This window comes from Gobio gobio (genome assembly GCF_949357685.1).
Source record: "Gobio gobio genome assembly, chromosome: 21".
Classification (NCBI taxonomy): Eukaryota; Metazoa; Chordata; class Actinopteri; order Cypriniformes; family Gobionidae; genus Gobio; species Gobio gobio.
This window is the reverse complement of record NC_137117.1, coordinates 6,852,188-6,875,127: the sequence shown is the minus strand read 5'-3', so window position 1 is coordinate 6,875,127 and position 22,940 is coordinate 6,852,188.

The window sequence follows — 22,940 nt, the reverse complement described above, 5'->3', positions numbered from 1 at the left end:
CGCATCTTAATAAATTTGGCTGATTTGCAAGCCAATTTGATGATGATGATGATTCAAAAATATCAATAAAACTGTGTGTTCAAATACTCTAATGTTAAAGAACTTAAAGGGGTCATGAACTGTCTTTTTTATACTTTTATATATATGTCTGAGGTCAACTTACATATTTCATATTTCCATGCTGGTCTAGACTGGTTTATGCCAGTTAACATCGGTTTGGTGTTGGCATGGGTTGTAGACCTCAAAACCATGCTGTTAAACAGCAACATTTATTTGGTGAAGCTCGCTGGTTGAGATAGTTAAGAAGTCTGGCTGTTGACACCAGCGCAGCAGCATCCAAAACACAACTATGATGTAGAACGGAGATTTCACACCTTGCTGTGCACTTCCACATCCAGGTGTGAGGATCTGTTCAGGTATTTCACTCTGGTGCTGCAACTGCGCAGACGTCTACAGGACTTTCAGGGTTTATGAGAGCTGTGGACAGCAACGAGTCATCCAGCTGGGAGATCAGGCCATTGTGAACCAAAATGACAAACCTTCTGGAGAATGACTTGCTACCACCAGCAGACATTGTGTTTTGGATGCTGGTGTCTTAATCAGTTTATTAACTATAGTCTCCCTTGTAGAACCAACACTTGTAAATAGTAAGAGAATTTAAGAGTCATAAGTATTTCTTAACAGCCGTTATACTGTATTTTTTGCCTTGTTTTTTAGTAACAAATGGTGCGGTGTTACTCATGGAAGATGTGTTACTCACCTACAAAATGGTAACATTGTGATTGTCTCCCTCGTTTTTCTTTCGTCTAGGATTTTCCTATACAACAAGAACTTCTGTGCTCTTCTGAAGAGCTGTTTAGTTTGTACGTAGTACAATTATCGGATAAGTAAGTAAGTATGTATGTATGTATGTATGTATGTATGTATGTATGTATGTATGTCTACTGATAAAAATATTATGTGGTGAAGTAAATATGTAATTTCTACCAGTTAGTTCAGGCAGGAATAAAAAAAAAACACGTACATTCTATATTAGTACTCAATTTAAGCTTGTAGCAATTAAAGCGTATATATCAACATTATAAAATTAAGTCAAACCTACTTAACTTTCTGATACTGGTGTTCCCATCATGCACTAGGGCATGAATAACTAAAAATATTGATTTTTCACTGTTTTCCAGCTGTATTTACACTGTTTTATCATTTCACTTGTTTGTTAGGTTTAGTAACTTGCTGTTTTGTGACATATCGAGTTCATTTTCTACTCAAAACATACACAAAAAGTTAACTTTGTTGTGTACAATATATTGAGATCTCTGTGTTCAGGTGGAAACCATATTACTTATATTATGTAGATATGTTGTGTACACTGTAAAAAGCGATCAGTTGACTTAACTTAAAAAAGTGAGGTGAAACCCATTGCCTTGAAATTATTAAGTAAATAAACTTCATGCGTAATTGAAAAAATTAAGTTATGTGGAATTGTCAATTACTCAAAATGTATTACTTAATAATTTTAAGGCAATGGGTTTTACCTCACTTTTTTAAGTTAAGTCAACTGATCACTTTTTTCAGTGTACACAATATCTACTGTATTATTTACTTAGATGTTCTAAGTAAAGCATAGACTTCAAATCCATGGCTTAATTCAGTTTTTATTGTTTGCACTTGAAACAGAGTATTGCCAAGAAAACTTCAACAAAAATTTGTATGACAACATGTTTTATAATGCTTTAATTCAAGTTACGCAATTTTCCACTTTTTTATAAGTTATACAAGATTCAACTCACTGTTTTAAGTCAGTTAAATGTAATTTAAGTTGAAATTACTTAAGCATCCAGTTGATCACGTTGATTGTGCTTACAACTTTTTTTTACTGCCTTACATTTTTAAGTACAATCAACTTAAATGTTTAAGTCACTTAAACTTAAATTACATTAAACTGACTTCAAAAAAATGTGTTAAATGAGTTGACCAGTTAAAGTTTGTTGAGTAATTAAGTTAAAGTTACTTATTTTCTTTGTTAGTTTTACTTAACTTAGTTAAGAACACTTAATTCCATATGTGAAATTTACTTAAATCTGCAAGCAAAAACTTGCAAAAGTAAATTTTACTTATTGTTTTACTTATATATATATTTGTTTATTTATTTTATTGAATTGATTGCTTGATTGATTGATTGAAAAATGTAACTAAATAAAAACTACGACTACAACAAGAAATTAGTTTAAATGCTTTAAAGTTGGTTCAAAGATCTTATTTTACTCATTCAAAAAGTGAGAACCAATGGCAAATTTGCATTCTAAATTGGCCTACAAAATGACATTCGTGCTTGGACAGTGCCATTGCTTGTCCCTGGGAAACGTATCATATTGTGCCTGGTGAAATACATTTTCAGATTTGCCAAATTTTCCATTTTTTTATTTGCATTTGGCTCATGGCGAGCATTTACCAGTTAATTTGGACCCTGCATCCTCAACCATGCTGCTGAAAACCACGGCTATACTGGTTGACATAAATGTATGAAAAGTACATTCCCTTTGAGAAATATTACCAAGAAAAACAAGATGGCAAAAGAGGGCCAAATTGAGGAAGGCAAGAGGAAGAGGGCAGATGAAAAATGAGCGTAGGAGAGGGGTGTAGAGGAGTGGGTGGGTGAGTGGGAATGAGAGCCGCTCTAGTCAGCTCTTTTGAATAGAGCGAACATGACGGAGTGGACAGGTTATATGGGGAACCCTGAATGGGGCTTCTTCCCCCTAACATGATAACTTTGATCCCTTGTGCCTTACACTGCAGTCAGCAATATTGACTAATGGGTCTGGGTTAATACTTTAACCAACGCACAGCATGGGGCAGCTGGGGATCTCACTGCCCTTAGAGATCTGCATCTCAATCAATGCGCCGTTCCCCGGCATACAGTACACAGAGACCCGGCCCACAGCAACTGATGCTGCTCTTCAGTGTGTGTGTGTGTGTGTGTGTGTGTGTGTGTGGGGTTTTTAGCTACAAGAAAAGCTTCCTTGTATGAGAGCCGTATTTCCATTCAGACCTCAGTAGTTGTCCATTCAAGTATTATCTTCTATTAAGCTGTATTATAATTTGAACATTCGGTTACATTATGGTAAAGACTAAAAGGAGGGATAAAGCGACAGAAAAGAAGACAGAGAGGGAGAGCATGACACATCAGTTCTCTGACAGCAGGGGGAAATCCTCACTTCCTGTAGATGACAGGACGCACAATGGTTTCACCGGGCATCCATACAGAACACAGAGCGAGGCAGGTTAATGATTCAACCGAGAGAGAGGAAGCCATGTAAAACATCAATTATCTCCACTTACAACATCATTACATAAGCTCGAGTTAAGCTTTTTCATTTTCAGACCTCTTCTTGGAATCGCTGTAGAATTGCATGTGTGTACAGCAGGAATGTTCGCATAAATGTTAGCCTTCATCATCATATGATTAACTCATCATATCATATAATTAACTGATTTCATTAGAGCTGTAGTTTGTACTGAGTAATACAGTCCTTTGTTTCACCGGAGGGACAAAGTTAACCAGCGTGACAAATTACTGACATCAGCATATTGTCTCGTTCCCTTTCTTTTCCACACACGCACACACACACACACACACATACCACGGGGACACTTACAGGCAAACATGGTACATTTTTATTGCTCATTTAAACTGTGCATGGACTAATGAAATCCCTGTTCTCAAGTCACTGGACAGTGTCCAACTGACCTTCACCCCCTGAAGTGAGTGAGCCAAAACACAGGGTTACAGGATAATTTGGACGATCAAGCATTCGATAAGGTCAAAGTCAATTAGTCTGAAAATTAACCCACTATCTCCAGCTCAGGAGGATGAGCAAACATTTACACTGGTGTACAAATGCCAAGGGTAGAAAGACATTTCTGTTTATACCCCGCAATATACTATGCTTTGGTATATCAATATGACAATATGATCCCAAATTTGTATCAGTTTTACTGGTAGTCACCGTATGAAGGATTTTTGGGTATAATATGTCACAGTTTATTTTAGATACATTTTATTTGTATACTTTATATACAATTTATGTTGCTATCCTCACTTGAATGAACTATTGTGTCCTGCACCCACTAGTAAACAATATCAGGTGTCTGAATCATTTTTGGTTTGACTGTATGAAATTGCATCTCATTGGAACTCACTCTGCGATTACAAAATGACAATCAAAGATTGATTCAGAGCTGTTCACATTATCAAATACAATTATTCGTTTCTCAGACAATGTTTATTCACAGCTAACAAAACAAATATGTTCTAAGTACGTTTTTCTAATGTTGCCATTAAGTTATGAAAAGATTATTTCTGAATGGTCTCCGAAAAGCGTCCAGTTTTTAAATGTTTTAAATAAATAAAAAATGTCTTGGTTGTGCAAACGTTTTTTATCATTCTTCAAATATGGGAAGTTCACACTAACACTATACTTTATTTAGGGTGACCATATTTTGATTACCGAAAACCAGGACACTCGGCCCGGCAATTAGATACTCAAATGATACTCAAAGTTCACTCAAAAATTCCTTTTTAATTGCAATACATATAAAGTATGCCCCCTTTGTATGGATAGAAAATTGTTATATCAGGTCCAGGACAGGACTTGAAAACAGGACATGTCCTGGGAAAACGTTTGACGTTTGGTCACCCTAACTTTACTTGATGTCATAACTTAATTGTAAAAATCTAGTAATCTGTACTATTCAAATACTATACCTTGTTTACTCAGAAAACCCAAGGTAAGATTAAATGATTGGTTTGAATGCCATTTTGTCAAGGAAAAAAAAAACGTAACAAATCGCCATTATGGTGATCAGTGTTCCCTTTGTTTGGCCTCTTAAACTACATTCATATTATTGTAATTCTCTTCCTATTGATGCCGTGATGCAATAATAAATCACAGTTATTTGGTTTCATAGGAAGAGAAGTAATAAATAGGTTGCTTTTAAAAGTTGACCTGGCTTCTGACTAAAAAATTAACTAATGAATTAGTCAGAAAATATGTCACCTTTTAAAAGCATTTATTTTAAGCATTATTTATTACTTCTCTTCATGTCGTATAACGATCATTTTCAATTTAATTGTTAACACTTCTGTCATAAACAGCTTATGAAATTTGAATTGTGTTGATATAATCCCTCTATACTTGTGACAATTCCTATTTCACTTTATTTGTTTTTTAAGGCAATCGGTTTGCATGCTTTTTGTAAGGAAGTCTAACTAATTCGATTTTACAGTGTAGTAACATTTATAAAGTTTAGACAAACTAAAATGTTTCAGGGAAAAAAGTACCATGAATGATGTATAAATTATGTTTTTGTGCTAACGTTTTGAGAACATTAAAGACCAGAAAACTTTGAATGAACATTTTATTAATGGTACTGGATGAACATTTGTTTTATATAAGTTTTTATATAAATTATATATATATATATACATATATATTAGGGCTGTCAAAAGATTAATCGCGATTAATCGCATCCAAAATAAAAGTTTGTGTTTACATAATATATGTGTGTGTACTCTGTTAATTATAATTTATATATAAATACACACACAAGCATGTATATATTTAAGAAAAAAAAAATATTTTTATATATAAAACATTTATATTTATATATATTATAGATTATATAAATGTATATACAGTATATACATGCAAATATTTCTATGAATGTGTGTGTATTTATATATAAATAATAATTAACAGAGTACACACACATATATTATGTAAACACAAACTTTTATTTTGGATGCGATTAATCGCGATTAATCTTTTGACAGCCCTAATATTATATATATATATATATAAAGGTGGGGGAATTCTTAATCTTTCCTCTGTTGGGTCATGAGAATGTTCCAATCTCATCTTCTTCTTTTTTCGCCTCTGAAAAAAAGTCCCATGAAAGATGTATAAATTATGTTTTTGTGCTAACGTTTTGAGAACATTGAAGACCAGAAAACTTTGAATGAACATTTGTTTTTATATAAGTTTTTATATAAATTATATATATATATATATATATATATATATATATATATATATATATATATATATATATATATATATATATATATATATATATATATATATATATATATATATATATATATATATATATAGGGGTGGGGGAATTCTTAATCTTTCCTCTGTTGGGTCGTGAGAATGTTCCAATCTCATCTTTTTTTTTTCGCCTCTGTATTGCCCTTTCTTTTAAAATGATTCATTCCAACACCCACACAGTCCTGAACCCTAGCTGGTCCAGAAAGGAGGGAAGCCCCCTGTCACTGAGTGTGTTGGCATTCAGGTACACAGAGGTGGGAGGGGGGAGTGAGTGTGTGTGTGACAGAATAGGATGTGCTTCGTCACTCGATGCAAAGAGTAGACGCTTCCTATACATGGCAGCTGCAAGACTCCAGTAATGTATCACGGTCAGCAGAATCATTGATTACTGCTGGGGTTAATCATTGATTGAATGGGGGGGTTAAGGAAGCCTCCGTGGGGACACCCTCAGACCGGTGAGGGGGCGGCAGCCCGGCGAGAGGGCCCGTGGCAGTTCCATTACTGCACTGTGGAATTGTGGGTATATTTTCTATCAATCCTCATTGACTATGACGTGACTGGAGCTGTATGTAAAATAAAGACCACCCCACATATTGACATAATCTTCCACCTTATGTGGGTGTGTGTCAGAAAGCCTGTCAAGAACATGTCCAGATCATATTTCATTCCAAAATCACCTGTAATGTGGAAACAAATCTCATTGTCATTAGTCTAATATAAGGGTTGAATGACTTTTTTAAGTTGACATTTATATGATGAAAGTCGAGTTGACATTGACTAGTCGCTGAAGACGTCAAGTCAAGTCGTCGTCACCTTCAATTATATAGCACTTTTCACAATACAGATTGTTTCAAAGGAGCTTTACAGTGATAATAGGAATTGAATGGAAGAGAGATTGTTTTGTCTGTACAGCAGCTCTAGAACAAAAGTTATTGTCCAGCTAAAGTAAGTTTTTGATTGATTCATTTCCGTTGTAAAAAATCATTAGTTATATACTTTAGGGCTGCTTACACGACACCATTTTCAACTAAACTAGAAAACTCTCAATGCGTTCTGGCCGTTCATTTGCATGACAACAGTGTTTGGTGGCTTAAGAACGCAAACTTTGATTATAATCTAGTCATTTAAAGGAAATATAAGTATTCCAATTGCATATTAACACTTAAACGCATGAATGATTCACCAATCATTATTACATATTCAGGTCTTTGATGACCCGGATCTATATCTAACGCGGATTGATCTCTACCTGTCGTGATAATGTAAAACTCTCCTGATATTAGAGTAACAATTACAGAAGAATAAAATAAAGCTTATTTTGTTATCTTTTGGAGTTTGGAAGGGTTCAGTTTGAGCAGATGTTTTATACCATCATCACTGTCCTCATCAGAGCTCATTTCCCAGTACATTCAGCATCTGCCTCATATTCACCATCTCAAACATATTCTCAAAACTATCATTTTCAACATCTCCAGAATCCATATTGTGATCGCTGACAGCTTCTTCACCAGATCCAGCATCAGTGACAGTGACAGTAAAATGACTCTGCAGTAAATCTGAGCCATTTCAAGGTTTGCAGATGATTCTTCCTATTCTTTAGTTTTCTGCCTGCGGCAACCAGGGCTGGACTGGGGCTAAAATTCGGCCCTGGCAAACCCAGTCCATCCGGCCCATAAGTTCCTCTTGAATGTTTTTACTGGGGTTAGGGCCTTAAATTGGAGTAAATAAATAAATCTAGGACAGGGACAACTAATGATGGATATTATCGAATTTACTGCAAATGCAGATAACAAACGTAATATTGCACTTTTGTCACACAGAAATACACTTGACAGTAAACCACTGATTTTGAGCTAGGATACATTAAAGTGAATTTACTGCTTTTAAAATCTGTCATCATTTACTCACTCTCATGTCGTTCCAAACCTGTATGACTTTCTCTCTTCCGTGAAACATAAAAGAAGATATTTAGATTTGTAACAAAGCAGAGAGAGCAACTATTGACTACCATAGTATTTTGTTGATAGTTGCTCTCTCTGCTTGGTTACAAATATTCTTCTAAATATCTTCTTTTGTGTTCAGCAGAACAAAGAAACTCATACAGGTTTGGAACAACTTGAGGGTGAGTAAATGATGACATAATTTTCATTTTTGGGTGAACTATCCCTTTAATGCATGTGATCCAGGCTTTAAAGCGGTTTTGTTGAATTATAATTTAATTACCCTACACTCTAAAAAAAAAAAAAAAATGGTTCTTTGCTCTCAATGATAGGGGAACCTTTTTTAGTGCTATAGCACCAATTTTGGTGCTTCAGTGGTTCTTCAGAAGTGCTATATAGCACCTTAGTCAAAGAACCGGTGAAGAACCTCTGAAGAACCGCTGAAGAACCACTGAAACACCAAAATTGGTGCTATATAGCACTAAAAAAGGTTCCCCTATCATTACGAGCCAAGAACCATTTTTGGTGCAATATAGAACCTTTTTTTTTTTTTAGAGTGAATGACATTTTAACTGAGTTTAACTGTAGGTCAGTTTCATTTAACTGTATGGGCATGGCAGTCACAGGTAAAATCATGCTCCTCATTGCCATAGGTATATGGTTTCGAAAATAAATAAATAAATAATAATAAACTATTGAATTTGGTTGTGCTAGAGTGACAAGTTTGTAGTTGTGTGTATTGCTGTTTTCCAATTTACCTCGTGATGTATTTACATGGTCGCGGCTGTTTTCAGCTGATTCACTACAGAACCTTTAATGTTCCCATATCACACGATTGTATAAAACAACATTCGGAGTCAAAGAGCTGGTTCATCACTTCATAGAGCAGCAGAAACGCAGCGCACGTTCGTCGGCGGCAGCGCTGTTGCGCGGATATTCGCCTTTTGCAGTTTCATGGGCCCAAATGTTTAAACAGCGCCTAATCTGGACACAGTCTATGGAGGAGGGAAGGTCTCTCTCGCTTTGGCCTGTCATCAGAAGACAAACCAATGGGCCGCTGTCCCTGCATGATGGACCAGTCCGTGGCAAAAAATAAATAAAAATAAAAATAAATAAATAACCTTGTATCGGCCCCAAAGTGCGTCGGCCCACCGGGAAAATGCCCGGTATGCCAGATTACCAGTCCAGCCCTGGCGGCAACTATGAGTGAAATGTCACTTCATCATTGTGTATCAGACATCACCACCTTTAGGAATAAATGTGACTTGCACTTACACTTACACTTCAAAGATACAATTTTTGTTGCGCAGAAGAAGAAAAAAACTTTTTACAAAAAATTAGGGCTGTCAAAAGATTAATCGCGATTAATCGCATCCAAAATAAAAGTTTGTGTTTACATAATATATGTGTGTGTACTCTGTTAATTATTATTTATATATAAAAACACACACAAGCATGTATATATTTAAGAAAAAAAAATATTTTTATATATAAAACATTTATATTTATATATATATATTATAGATTATATAAATGTATATACAGTATATGCATGCAAATATTTCTTAAATATATACATGAATGTGTGTGTATTTATATATAAATAATAATTAACAGAGTACACACACATATATTATGTAAACACAAACTTTTATTTTGGATGCGATTAATCGCGATTAATCTTTTGACAGCCCTACAAAAAATGTGAATAGAAAACAGATATTCTTTTATAATTTATTGTTTCCCTTGTTATATTGTTTATAATGAATACTTTCAGAAACTCTAAGAAGGTTGATGTCTAACTTTAAAAAATGAGTGAGTGGGAGGGTAGGGAATGACGTATACGTTTACAGGTTAAATAAGTATCACACTAATATAGCAACAACAACAAAAATTGAGTACTGCAATTGTAAGTCGTGAATTTGAACTCTCTCTGGCTATATATAATCCATTCTATATTATGGAGTAGGGTGGAATTTTGCTTTATATATACAGTTGTAAGACATACTCAAGCATGAACACCTCATTAAACCATAAATCTGTCCCTTCAGGTTATCAAGTGTACCACAAATCTGCCTTGAGAGCAAAAAGCCATGCTCAAAGAACAAAAAGAGTACTGTTTCCTGCCATTTGTGTGGATGAGAAATGCTTCCTTTTACTGAATTGTTTAGACAAAAATTACCTAGAAATTGATGCTCCCCCGGATATATGAGTGCAAGGTTACACTCTCCCAATATAAGTGGATATGCGTCATTAAACGTGATGGGAAACAATAGAGTAAATGAGTGATGACTGATTATACTCAATTACTGTAAAATACTTTCATATTTACAATGAATGGCCTGACGATAGATAGACAGAGAGAAAGACAGACAGAGAGACAGACAGACAGACAGACAGACAGAGATGTGTAATGGGTAGAGGGGGTTACTGTGGGGGACGGTCCACATAATCCTCCTCAGAATGGCCGGACTTCCTAAACAGAGGCAATGTGGAGCCGGATCTTCTCTCTGTCCACTCAGCACAAAGCATTCAGTCCCCTGAGCTGCAGTTAATAATTCAATAGAAGAGAAGTGAAAGGAGGATGTGTCTGACTGACAGCATGAAGCTGCGCAGAGGAGAGAGTTTACACAGACATCTGACAAATATGTTTAACACGCTACATAAAACGCGTATGCTCAAGGGTGTAGATCAAAACAATGTGGCGAAAATACATTTCATAATGATAAGAAGAGTGAAAACATTCTAGGCAGTATGAAAATATTTTATTCTGACATTTAGTAGGTGATAACTTACAAATGTTTACGGATGAAAACAGATTCTCTGTCAAAATAACAGAGAGATAACGGTGACGCTTAATTTTACAGTGTCCTTGTGTACTGTGCAAAAGTACAAATGGTTTTAAGCCAGTTATATCATTTGCTGTAGTGTGTCAGTAGGAAATATTGGTTTACATTTTCAAACTTTCCTTTTTCCATTAATTTTAATAATCCAGTGAGATTTTTGTATGCACAAGGAGTCTGACAAGAGCTGGTATGACCTGATCTCGCCATCATCACTGTAAACCCTAACTCTCAAAATAATTAACAGGTTTGAGTAGAGCCAACTCAAATTAAACAAATTAGATCAAACAAATGAACTGTTTTATGAGTATTTAGAACTTTCTTTTTCTTTAGAGTTCTATAAACTGACTTATTTTAAGTAATTTGAACTGTTTCATTGTTTTGAGTTTTATGAACTTGTTTCTTTTAATTTAGACAAACTTAAATTTAACCGAAACTGCGCTGGGATTTCTATTTCCCAGCATGCTTTGCCATGACTCTCAAAAGGGGCAGTAAATGCTAAAATTAAGTATTATAAAGTTTTTTTTTATGCAAGATCAACGTTAAGTGGGAGATTTAGTAGTGTTTAATGTTTTGTTATGTTAGTTTAGAAAAGTTTCTGTTATATTGTCAATATTATTAACTCGTCTTTATCTTTAGGTCATGTTCCAAGAATATTCAAGTTGGCAGTCATAAAACCTCTCATTAAGAAGCCACAATTAGATCATAATAACCTAGCAAATTACAGACCAATTTCAAATCTTCCATTCATGTCTAAAATACTAGAAAAGTTGTGTCCGCTCAATTGTGCTCTTTCTTGCAAGAAAATGATATCTATGAATAATTTCAATCAGGATTCAGGCCACATCACAGCACAGAAACTGCACTCGTTAAAATCACAAATGATTTACTTCTAGCTTCTGACCAAGGCTGTATCTCAATACTAGTTCTACTCGATCTTAGTGCTGCGTTCAATACTATAGATCATAAAATACTATTAGATCGACTTCAAAATTACACTGGTGTTCAGGGACAGGCATTAAACTGGTTTAGATCGTATTTATCAGACCGCTACCATTTTGTCTGTCTAAATGGGGAAAAATCAAAGATAACGTCAGTAGACTATGGGGTGCCGCAAGGATCCGTGTTAGGCCCTCTGCTATTCTCTATATATATGCTGCCACTTGGTAATATTATAAGAAAACATGGAATTAATTTCCACTGTTATGCTGATGACACTCAATTATATATTTCATCACGACCAGATGAAAACTCTAAATTATCTAAACTGACAGCGTGTGTTGATGATATTAAACACTGGATGACGTGTAATTTTCTGCTATTGAATTCAGATAAAACGGAGGTATTACTTATTGGTCCAAAAAACTGCCCACAAAACCTCTCACAATACAACTTTAACTTGGAAGGATGTCCTGTCACTTTATCCGATACAGTAAAAGACCTGGGTGTTATATTAGACCGCAACTTGTCTTTCGAAAATCATATTTCATATGTTACAAGAACGGCATTTTTCCACCTTAGAAACATTGCTAAGCTACGTAACATGCTATCTATCTCTGATGCAGAAAAGTTAGTTCATGCATTCATGACCTCGAGACTAGATTACTGTAATGCTTTATTAGCTGGTTGTCCTGCATCATCAATAAACAAACTACAGTTAGTCCAAAACGCAGCTGCTAGAGTTCTTACTAGGTCAAGAAAATATGATCATATAACACCAATTTTATCATCTCTACACTGGTTACCTATTAAGTTCCGTATCAATTACAAAGTATTGCTACTGACCTATAAAGCCCTAAATGGTTTAGCTCCAGTGTATTTAACGGATCTTTTATCGCCCTACAATCCATCGCGCTCTTTAAGATCACTAAACTCAAGGCTTCTGGTCATTCCTAGGATATCTAAGTCCACTAAAGGAGGGAGGGCATTTTCACATTTAGCTCCTAAACTCTGGAATAGTCTTCCTGATATTGTTCGAGGTTCAGACTCGCTGTCTCAGTTTAAAACTAGATTAAAGACGCATCTCTTTAGCCAAGCATTCACATTATAAATACGTTTTATACTACAGTTAAATCGCACCAACAGCATTAATATTCTGAACAGCAGCTACGCTTATCATTTCCCATCTGCTTTTCTGTTATCTCGGGACACTAGTCCCGAGATAACCAGCCTCTCATGGAGACTTCAGATGCCCCTGTGATGAGATGACTCGACGCCTGTGAAGAGACGACTCAACGCCAGCGTTGTTATGGCCTAAAATAATACATGATTGATTAACTTATCCTAACATTTTTCTTTAACATTCTCTTTCTAACATTCAATGTACATTTATGAAATGCACTTTCTGTGAAGCTGCTTTGAAACAATGTGTATTGTGAAAAGCGCTATACAAATAAATTTGAATTGAATTGAATTGAATTGAATATTGGGGTTTTGTAGGGTTACAATTTTGTCTATTTTATAATTGTCCGGTTAACTTTTCCACCCAAGTGAAAAGTCTTGAGGTTATATATACTTGATGGTTTGCTTTCTTTTGGTTCACATATTAATATTTCACATACTGCATTTTTTCACTTACGTAATATTGTTAGACTCTGCACAGCGCTGAAGTACTTATTCATGTGTGGTTACATCTCGGATTGATTATTTTAATTTTCTTTTATTTGGTATTCCTGAAGAACAACTTCACACAACTACAGTTAATTCAGAACTCAGCAGCAATCAAGATTGTTACCCACTCATGTACCACTGATCATATTACTCCTATTCTTTTCCAGCTGCATGGCTTCCTGTCCGTTACCGTGTACATTACAAAATTTGACTCCGTACTTATAAAGCTCTCCATAATTTGGCACCTTATTACCTTTCAGACGTTCTTCATTTGTATACTCCTGTTCGTTCATTGAGATCATCTTCGGCAGACTTATTGTCTGTTCCAAACTTCAAGATGAGTTATTTTGGTGGTAGGGCTTTTAGTTGCGCAGCTCCTAAGTAATGGCATTCTTACCACTGCACATCCGTCAGCTGGATTAAAAATTCTGATAAAAACATATCTGTTTACAATAGCTTTTCTAATGATATGATTGATTGATTGATTGATTGATTGATTGATTGATTGATTGATTGATTGATTGATTGATTGATTGATTGATTGATTGATTGATTGATTGATTGATTGATTGATTGATTGATTGATTGATTGATGTGTAAGTTTGTATTTTGTAAGCTTTCTTTATTTTATACCTTGTTTTATATTGTAAAGTGTCCTTGAGTGCGCCTTTAAATAAAAGGTATTATTATTATTATTATGACGAGTGGAGTGTAAGCTTAGTTTGAGAACAGATATATGTTAAATGTATTATATTGATGTCCTCATTCAGCAAGTGTTATGCTAATGCTACCAAAGCATTGTGTTACCAATTAGAAAGGTGACATTTATTGAATTAGCTAGTTAAAGCTTGCCAAGTCTCCATTAATGAAAATAATAATCTGCAAGTTCTGCTTACAAATGCTGCGTTCATACCAAATGCGAATAGAGTGTCAAATTTGCATCTATCGCGTCTAGTTGGACGATTGAACATTTTGAATCCATTCGCGCATCCACAGCGAATTGGACGCGCATATAAATCGAATGTTTGGAGCTAAATAGCATTATAAAAGTATAAGTAAAAGGTATAAGAAGCTATACTATACAATAAATAAAGAAAATAATTCATTCAAACAAAGTCAGCACTAGTAGGCTACAACGGTAAAGTTAAATATCCTAAAAATATAAAGTTATGAAACTTCAGTCAAAACGATTTGGCAGGCAACAAATTATAGACTCATGAGACCAAAGATCGCCCGTTAGATCTACACAAGAAGAATTATATCTCATGTTTAACCACTACAGAGACATCAGAGCCAGCGGCAAACGGCAGAAGGACTAGCCGAGGAAAGGCTGCTTTCGGCAGGGTTAACGAGCGCTGAGCGCCACTGATCGACTGGATCTCCCAACTCCGACAACGCCAGATCAAATTTTCCAATAGGTGCTCTCTTTATAAATAAACCCCAGATTTGAGCTTTAAACAACTACATTCTCGCTTGAAAAAGTTTTAAAACTACATTTTGTTACACAATAACAGTAGTATTTTTCTCATCCGCTATTGCCATTAGTTTATCACCACGTGACAGCAGCAAGCAGGCTCCTGATTGGTTAACGTGGCACGAATTAACTGCAAAGTTCAGATTTTTCAACTTGGGCGTCAGACGCGAATTCGCTTCAAACGCGTGAATGCACAAAAAGCAACACTCGCGCGTAACGCGCAAGCCGCTCAATTACTGGCATTCGCGCGAACTAGACGTGCGAATGAGGCGAAATCACGTCCACCGCGCCACACTAAACACGTCTAACACGACACAAAAACCTCCAGGACCTCCAGATGCGCGTCAACGCACCTTTGCATTGACTTAAAATGGAAATCACTCACTCCAGACGCTCTATTCTGCATTTTGCAGTGTTATTTGGGTTTACAGTGGGATTACATGAAGAAACAGAATAAAACTGAGACAGACTAAATCCAGAAGAACTGCGGCAATGTCTCCAAGACACCTGAAGAAACCAGCCTTAAAAGCTGAAGAACTATGTGCTATGTACCTGAAACAAAAGCTGTTTTAAACACAAAGGGGGTCACACCAAATATTGATTTGATTTAGTTAATAGAAGTTAATTGATAAATAAAATCTATATGACATTATTTTTGAAAGCATTCAACTTGTCTAAAACTTGATGAGGGTGAGATCAGGTCATACCGACTGTTGTCAGACTCCTTGTGCATACAGAAATCTCACTGGATTATTACAATTAAAGCCAAAATGAATGTTTTGAACTGATATTTCAGTATCAGTTCAACTGATCTACTGACACACTACAGCAAAAGATTTAAGAAACTGGCTTAAAACCATTTTTTTTTTTTTTGGTGAAAATACTAACATGCCTAAAACTTGTGCACAGTACTGTATGTTACATGGATGTACATGTATTGTAGTAAATTATGCACAATTACATGCAACTAACCCTAAACCAAAGCCTAACCCTAACGATATAGTAAGCACATGGAGTTAATTAGTATTTCTCAGTACTTAAATGAATAATTACACTGTAAGAATGACACCTTAAAATGAAGTGTAACCGAAATACCTTATCCACAAAAACAAACATGGTATTACTGTGATTTTATAGACTGTAGAAACACTGTGGTATTCTTTGAAGTACCTTGGAACAAGGCCACAGTAACCAATTCTTGGATCCAGTTAAAACTGGTCCCCCTCGGTTAAAACGTGATGGTTTCTGGACCCACTCACGTTTCAGTTCAGGCCCTCTCAAATCTGAAACAAAAGGTCCATTTGTCCTGCCTTGGAAATACCATGGTACATGAATATGGTAATCACTCAGTACTACAGTTTAAATCAACGTAACATGGTACTAATATCTCATACGATGCCATGGTCCCGCTGTACTTTAGTAGTCTTTTGCAGGGGCAGATGCACAGCAGATCCAAAGGGCAGTCTTCAGTTATAGCATTAACCACAAATGCAGTAAACAAGTCCATTAATCTCTGACACTAATACACACATTTATTAATGAATAAATAAGCCGCGTGTAATGGGTAATGGCTGTTTGCGTGTTGTGTTGTGTGTCCTCACATGATGTCCTGACCGTTTCCCTGCTGTCCTCTGACCCAGAGCCTGTGCCAGAACTCCTTCCTGTCCTTCCGTCCCTCCGGGAACACGCTTCCCCTCGGCCCGCTCGGCCATTACGGGAAAACTTTAAAGCTGTGCTTGTTTTCCCCTCTTCTAGAACTCTCCCTGAGAACCCCATGACAGGGAATGCCAAAAATGTGCACATGAGAGACAAGTCTGGTAAGAAAAGACCGAAAAGAAAGAATTGTACGAGGGAGGTCTGAAAAACACAGCTATAAAGATGTCAAAGAAAGGAAAGAATCTGCTGATGGTACAAATAAATGCAGGGCAATGAGGAGTGCTCCCCGTTATTGTCCCTCCACCTGGGTAAGGGTGTCCTGCGCCTGGAGTGGTGTTAATGTTTAGCCGGGTACCCCAGTTTAACTGACAGAGCATGAAAGAACTCATCAAAAAGCTCCATGTAGAAAGATCGTTCAAAGCGAAAATCTTTCATAGACTCCATTACTCAGCAACATAGTGCCGGCCCAGATCTGGGACACATCTGGTATGTGTGGAATCCATGTGTACCAGATGTGAGCCGGATCTGGGCCGACATTATGTTGCTGTCTGGGTAGCAACTCCTAGTTTGCACAAATCCGATTTGGTTTTTAAATCTAATCGAGTCCAAATGAGGTCCACATTTGGTTCTAAAAAGACAATAGCGTCATTGTTCAGCTGAAGTCATGTTGAGTCAGTTCTGTTCAATAACCGTGTAAAGATCATCAAAGATGAAATGAGTTCATATAATTCATTGGGCTATAAAGCAGCTCTGTAGGAAACAGTGATGTAATCGTCCCGCCCAGGGTTGCGTTTCCCATACAACGACATAACTCACTGGTTAAATACCATAGTACGATGCATTTTCCTGCATGTTTCCCAAAACCGTATTGTCGCAAATTTATCGTTCAACGACGTTGGTTAATGATGTCACACAGGTGGTGGAGTAATAACTTCTTTTAATTAATCCATTTAAGGTTGAACTAATGCTAGATTGTTTGCTATAAATTATGAGCATGGCATTTGAGGACTAATTACAATTTTTCTCAGTTATTTTGCTTTATTTCCAGATTCAATCATTGGCTCATCCTTAAGTACTAGAGCAAGTCCGCACATGCACACTCTTTAAAAACAGTGCTTTAAATCTCTTGACAAACTAAAAGACGTAAATGACATTTGTTTGTATTATAAATAAAATATAGCTTGTACTAAATGTCAGCTTGCTTATTTGCTCACGAGAAGCATTTATTAAGTCCACATGGTATGCAAACAAGAAAATGAAAGCTTTAGCATAAGTTCTGCTGGGAAGACTCAATTACTACGTCACTTATTGCCTTCACTCCAATCCAATTATATTCTCATGCTCACTGTATAAAAGCTCGGTACTTACACATGTTTGAGTTTGCAGATACTGAAGCGACGATTACCCCCATCCTCCCCACCACCACCAGGATGGCCCTGTCCATACCTCCCGGGGGGTCGGCTACGCCCCTGCCCTCGTCTTCAGGCAGGAATTGCAGATCCGATACCCTCGGATTATGCACTACGGACGGGGCCTACGCCAAATGACTTTGTATATTATCAGCTTGCTGAGCTATTAATAAATACACTATTGTCGAAATAATTCTCCCGAGTCTTTCCTGTAGAACTATCCTTCTAACCACAGGTCGAACGCTGTCAAACAGCGATGCTGTTTGCGAATGTTCGTTGGAACTATGGTTTCGACTTGTTGAACTATTCTGATAACGACGGAAGTTGCGACTATAGTTGGCTAACGACGCTTTCGGGAAACGCACCCCAGTTCAGTTCTCATCCAATAGTGTAAAAGAGGAGGACAGAGGAGACAGTGGCAACGAACCCAAACTCTCCTTGGGAGAAACCAGGCTCAGTCGAGGGGCCAACGAACCACCATGGTGTGATTATGATCCCAGGCTTCATCACAAGTCAGATTGTGCATTGATATCATTCAGGATATTTCATGCATTTCCTTCTGCTTGAAGACTGGGATAGTTATCAGTGAGGGCGGAAAAAAAGTATTTTCAACAGTTCAGACCAGTGGTATTCCAATAGACCACAGGACTTAATTGTGCCATTTTACCATTCCTACAGTTTAAAGTGAGCAGCACGTCAAAACAACGGAGCAGTTCACACCACAATCATTTATCTTACTGCACTATATCCTCTAATATTTGTAACTACATCCAAACACGCTTCATTCAAGCCCTACTCCGCGTGCGTTGCTTCTCCCGCTGAAGACGTAAAGCACCACATGAAGAGCTGCAGATGCAAAAAAGATGTCAAGTGTGAACGTCAAGTATTGCGTAATAGGAACAGGGTGAGCAGAAAAATAGATATTTTTGCTAAAACACAGCAGAAAATTAGAATGCAGCACATAGTCAAGTCAAGCCACCTTCCTTTATATAGCACTTTTTACAACACGGATTGTTTCAAAGCAGTTTTAGGGCACGTTCACACTTGACATCTTTTTTGAAGCTACTAGCGTCTGTTTTACATTATAATTCTATGTAATGAACCCCGTTTTCAAAAAAGTCGTGGCCGCCTTTTTAAATGCCAACGCCGACGTCTTTTTCTACAACTCAGAGTGTCTTTTCAAGTTGAAAAAAGCTCAACTTTTCTTATGAAAACGCCCTACGTCAAGCACCTTTTTGACAGCTGACCAATGACAAGTCAGTAGCAAGACCTGACTCGTTTCCATAACAACAAGAAAAATGGAGAAGGTGCCGGTAGATGATGAATGATTGTGCTAGTGTCGGAGCACAAAGAGATATTTGATATGACTTTTGTTAAGTCTAAAATATGCCGCAAACCGCGCATCATACAACCGGATCTCCTGGACTAAATTATTGTAAGCATGACACCATACTGTTCTTCCCTGTATAATGTTGTGCATTCACAAACGTCGTTGTGAACCGACATTCTCCTCCCTGTTAACTTCAAAAGCCAACGCAATTTTATCTTGTATCTCTGCACCACACAGCACTCTTGTTGCAGTTGTTGTTATAGCATTAAAAGACGCCCTCTGCCTTAGTCTGGTCCTACCAGACTCTCGTACATTTCATTTGTACAGAGAGTCTGGCCACTCTCCATTGACAAGCGTTAACTTCCTTGAAGGCGGGCAAGTTTTGAAGGCAAGTTTATTGGATCTGCCCATAACCACTCTTGATCTGCTATAACCTATCGCTAACATTTGGTTGTGACGTATTTCACCTCAAACTAGCGCACGACATCAACTTCATTGTTCTCAGCCACTTCCTCTGTTCGCTGATTGGGCCGGTTAAAATTTGAACGGAGAAAACCAGAGAATATACCGCAATCCCAGACAGAGTACTGAAGGAAAATGAAAATTGAGCGGAAGTACGTAGGAGGGCGGAGCCAGGCTACCTCGGCCTATCCTCGGCTGCTATTTGGAACCAAATGCTGCCAGCTTTGTTTTTTTTTTTACTAAAAGAGCGCTCTTTATAACTTTTTCTTGTCAAAAAAGGCATCAAGTGTGAACACAGCTGTACAGCAGCTCTGGAAAAAAGTTATTGTCCAGCTAAAGTAAGATTTTGATTGATTTGTAAAAAATCATTAGTTATTTAATTTGGAGCTGCAAACTTTGAAATAACTTTTGAAATAGTTTTGAAACATTACCATTATCATATATCGTGTAAACTTATAAAAATAGGATATAGGCAAAAAATAGTCTATAGGCAAGCTCGCTTGAATACGTATGTGCGCAGGTGTGTAGTTTTTCTTTACAAAATGGCCGCCAAATTACTGATACAGCATAATACAGCGTTTTTATTCGTTTCCGCGGATCCATGTAAACTGAATCTTTTTGATAGCGTTTTCATCTGTACAGAGGGAAAGGGAAGGAGGGGGAGGGTCTAGTTGACACAATCTCTGCTGACACTTCAGGGTTTAATTAATCAGCAAATTAAGAGCATTTCGTAATAAACAATGTTATAATTTGGAAATGATTTAGAGATGGCAAAGGGAAGACAAAAAAAATCTGAAATCATTAGTTAGCTTTATTTTGTGCTCATGATGAGAGTTTTGCTTATTAGATTATGTACGTTGTTTGTTTTTAGTAGTTTATTACTTTGAGCAAAATATAAAAATGGTCCATTCTTTTCTTAAGAGGTAAAATTTTGCACCATCAATATGTTGTCCCAGTTCCAAGGCCGTATATGTATCTTAATGTAAATAAATAAAAATTGCCTGATAAAAACATTCGATCCAACCTTTTTATATACATATCCAGTTGGGTGAAATATTTACTTTTATGGTAAATATTGGTAAAAATTCTTAGACATCACTGCTTTGGCTCTCGGGGCCCTAGATTCTCATCTTTAATTACTATTTTGAGTGTTTAAGATGTTTTCCGAACCTCCGGTGGGAATGAAATATAGAGACCGGACCTCTTGGAACTTTATTTGAACCCCTGGTTTAGACTGAAATGCACTAAATTGATTTCAAACTAGTTTTTGGTTTTCATTTGGATTTCTTTGACGTTCCCAACCCTAGTCCTGCAATTGCCTCAACTCTGTATATTTTGTAAGTTTCCCTTATCAAATTCAATTGAATCTACTTCTCAGCTTGTTAGTAGAAACTTCAAGACCCGCAATGGGTGTGTTAGATAAGAGAGAAGTCCAAAATGTGTACTGTTGGGGAGACTCCAGGTGCCAAACTGCTTGTCTGACTAAAAACGAAATGGATTCAGAAATGCCAAAAATCTGATTTCTGCTGCCTGTCTGAACAAAGCCTATATCTGCTAATGTGACGCTTACAATAAAGTGCAATAACGCCCACGTTGATCTATCCAATGACGGCTCTGTCAAACCATCAAACCTGCCTCAATCAAAAATCAACACTCATGCCTACCCGTCTTCAAAGCCGTCTACCCTTGGCCACCCGCGCTTCATCTCCACGACTCACTACCTGCCTAGTTAATTATTGAGCAGATACGAGAGGAGGAAGGTGTGTGGCAGCAGTGAAGAAAAGAGGAATGACAGATCTGCCTGCGTCGTCTCTTCTCCAAAGAAGGGAAAGAAACTCCGCCGTAGACAGAGCTGAACTCAGAGAGAGCGGAATGGAGACGTTCAGTCGAAGTGCTCAGGGGCGGTTCGTTATTGTGACGTGACGGTTTGTTTCGCGAATCACACCCTTGAGGGACACCGTTGATCATACCAGCTATTTGTATCTTTCATCAGAATGTAAAGCAGATACACCATTGAAGAAAAGTGCTGTGTAGAAAGTTGCTGCAGTCATGGAACACCATCACTTTCTTTCTTTTCTACGACAAACGCCATGTAACTGTGATATTCCAGAACTTTTTAACACATTAGTGCTTTGATTAGTCCCTTTTTAGATTGATTTCATCAGTATAACACTTGTCTACCTTTGATCGCACATGTCAGAACTGTCACAATCAGAATGTCACAGCTGTCAGTCAGGATTCCAAAAGTCTTACATGACAACTGTAGAATGTAATTTAAGGGAAACAAAGATTTGCACAACAAAATTGGCAGTTCAGTTCTTATTGGCATTAGTCTTCAGCACTGTGAAAAATGTTTTGTCAAATTTATGGTTCAGAATTGGCAGCTGCAGTTGCCAGAATGTTACTATTAAGATTAAAGTGACAGCGTTTCAGGCACTAAGGGATGACATTGGGGTGACTGATATTTTTTAGTTTATATGTATAAATAAAATAAATCTGCTTTGTCATAAATATACCCTAATAGAAGTACACATACTTTTAAAAAGAATACAGAAATAAACTTTCAAAGAATATACTTACGTGCGAACCGAATGTAATGCTTTTGGAAACACAACTGCAATTAAATGAAAATGTATTGTAATTTAAATTTATATTAAATACAATTATCTAAAATTAAGAGTGCAATCTCACACTGTGAAAAAATTGCAGGAATTTACAGGGTTAAAGAGTATTATTTTACAATAAATAACTGTATTTAGAAATGTAATGCATGCTGGGTCATTTTCTTATGAATTACTGTTAATCAGTAATTAATGACTGTTCACAGTCATTCTTGTTTTACTGTGAATTCACATGATAAAGTTGTCTTAACCATGCCACTGTAAGAAACTATATTGTTTAGTGCTGTAATTGTTTCGAAGTCACCATGATGGTGATCAGTGTTCTGTTTGCTTGGGATCTTCGACCTTGTATATTCATATTCAAGTCTTATCTAGCCAAGTCAGAAATGTGACAAATGAAAAAATGTGTTAAAAGGATGACAAGCTAGAAAGTTAGCGATATTTCAGACAAGCTAATAGCGATATTTCAGCATGAAGATTTA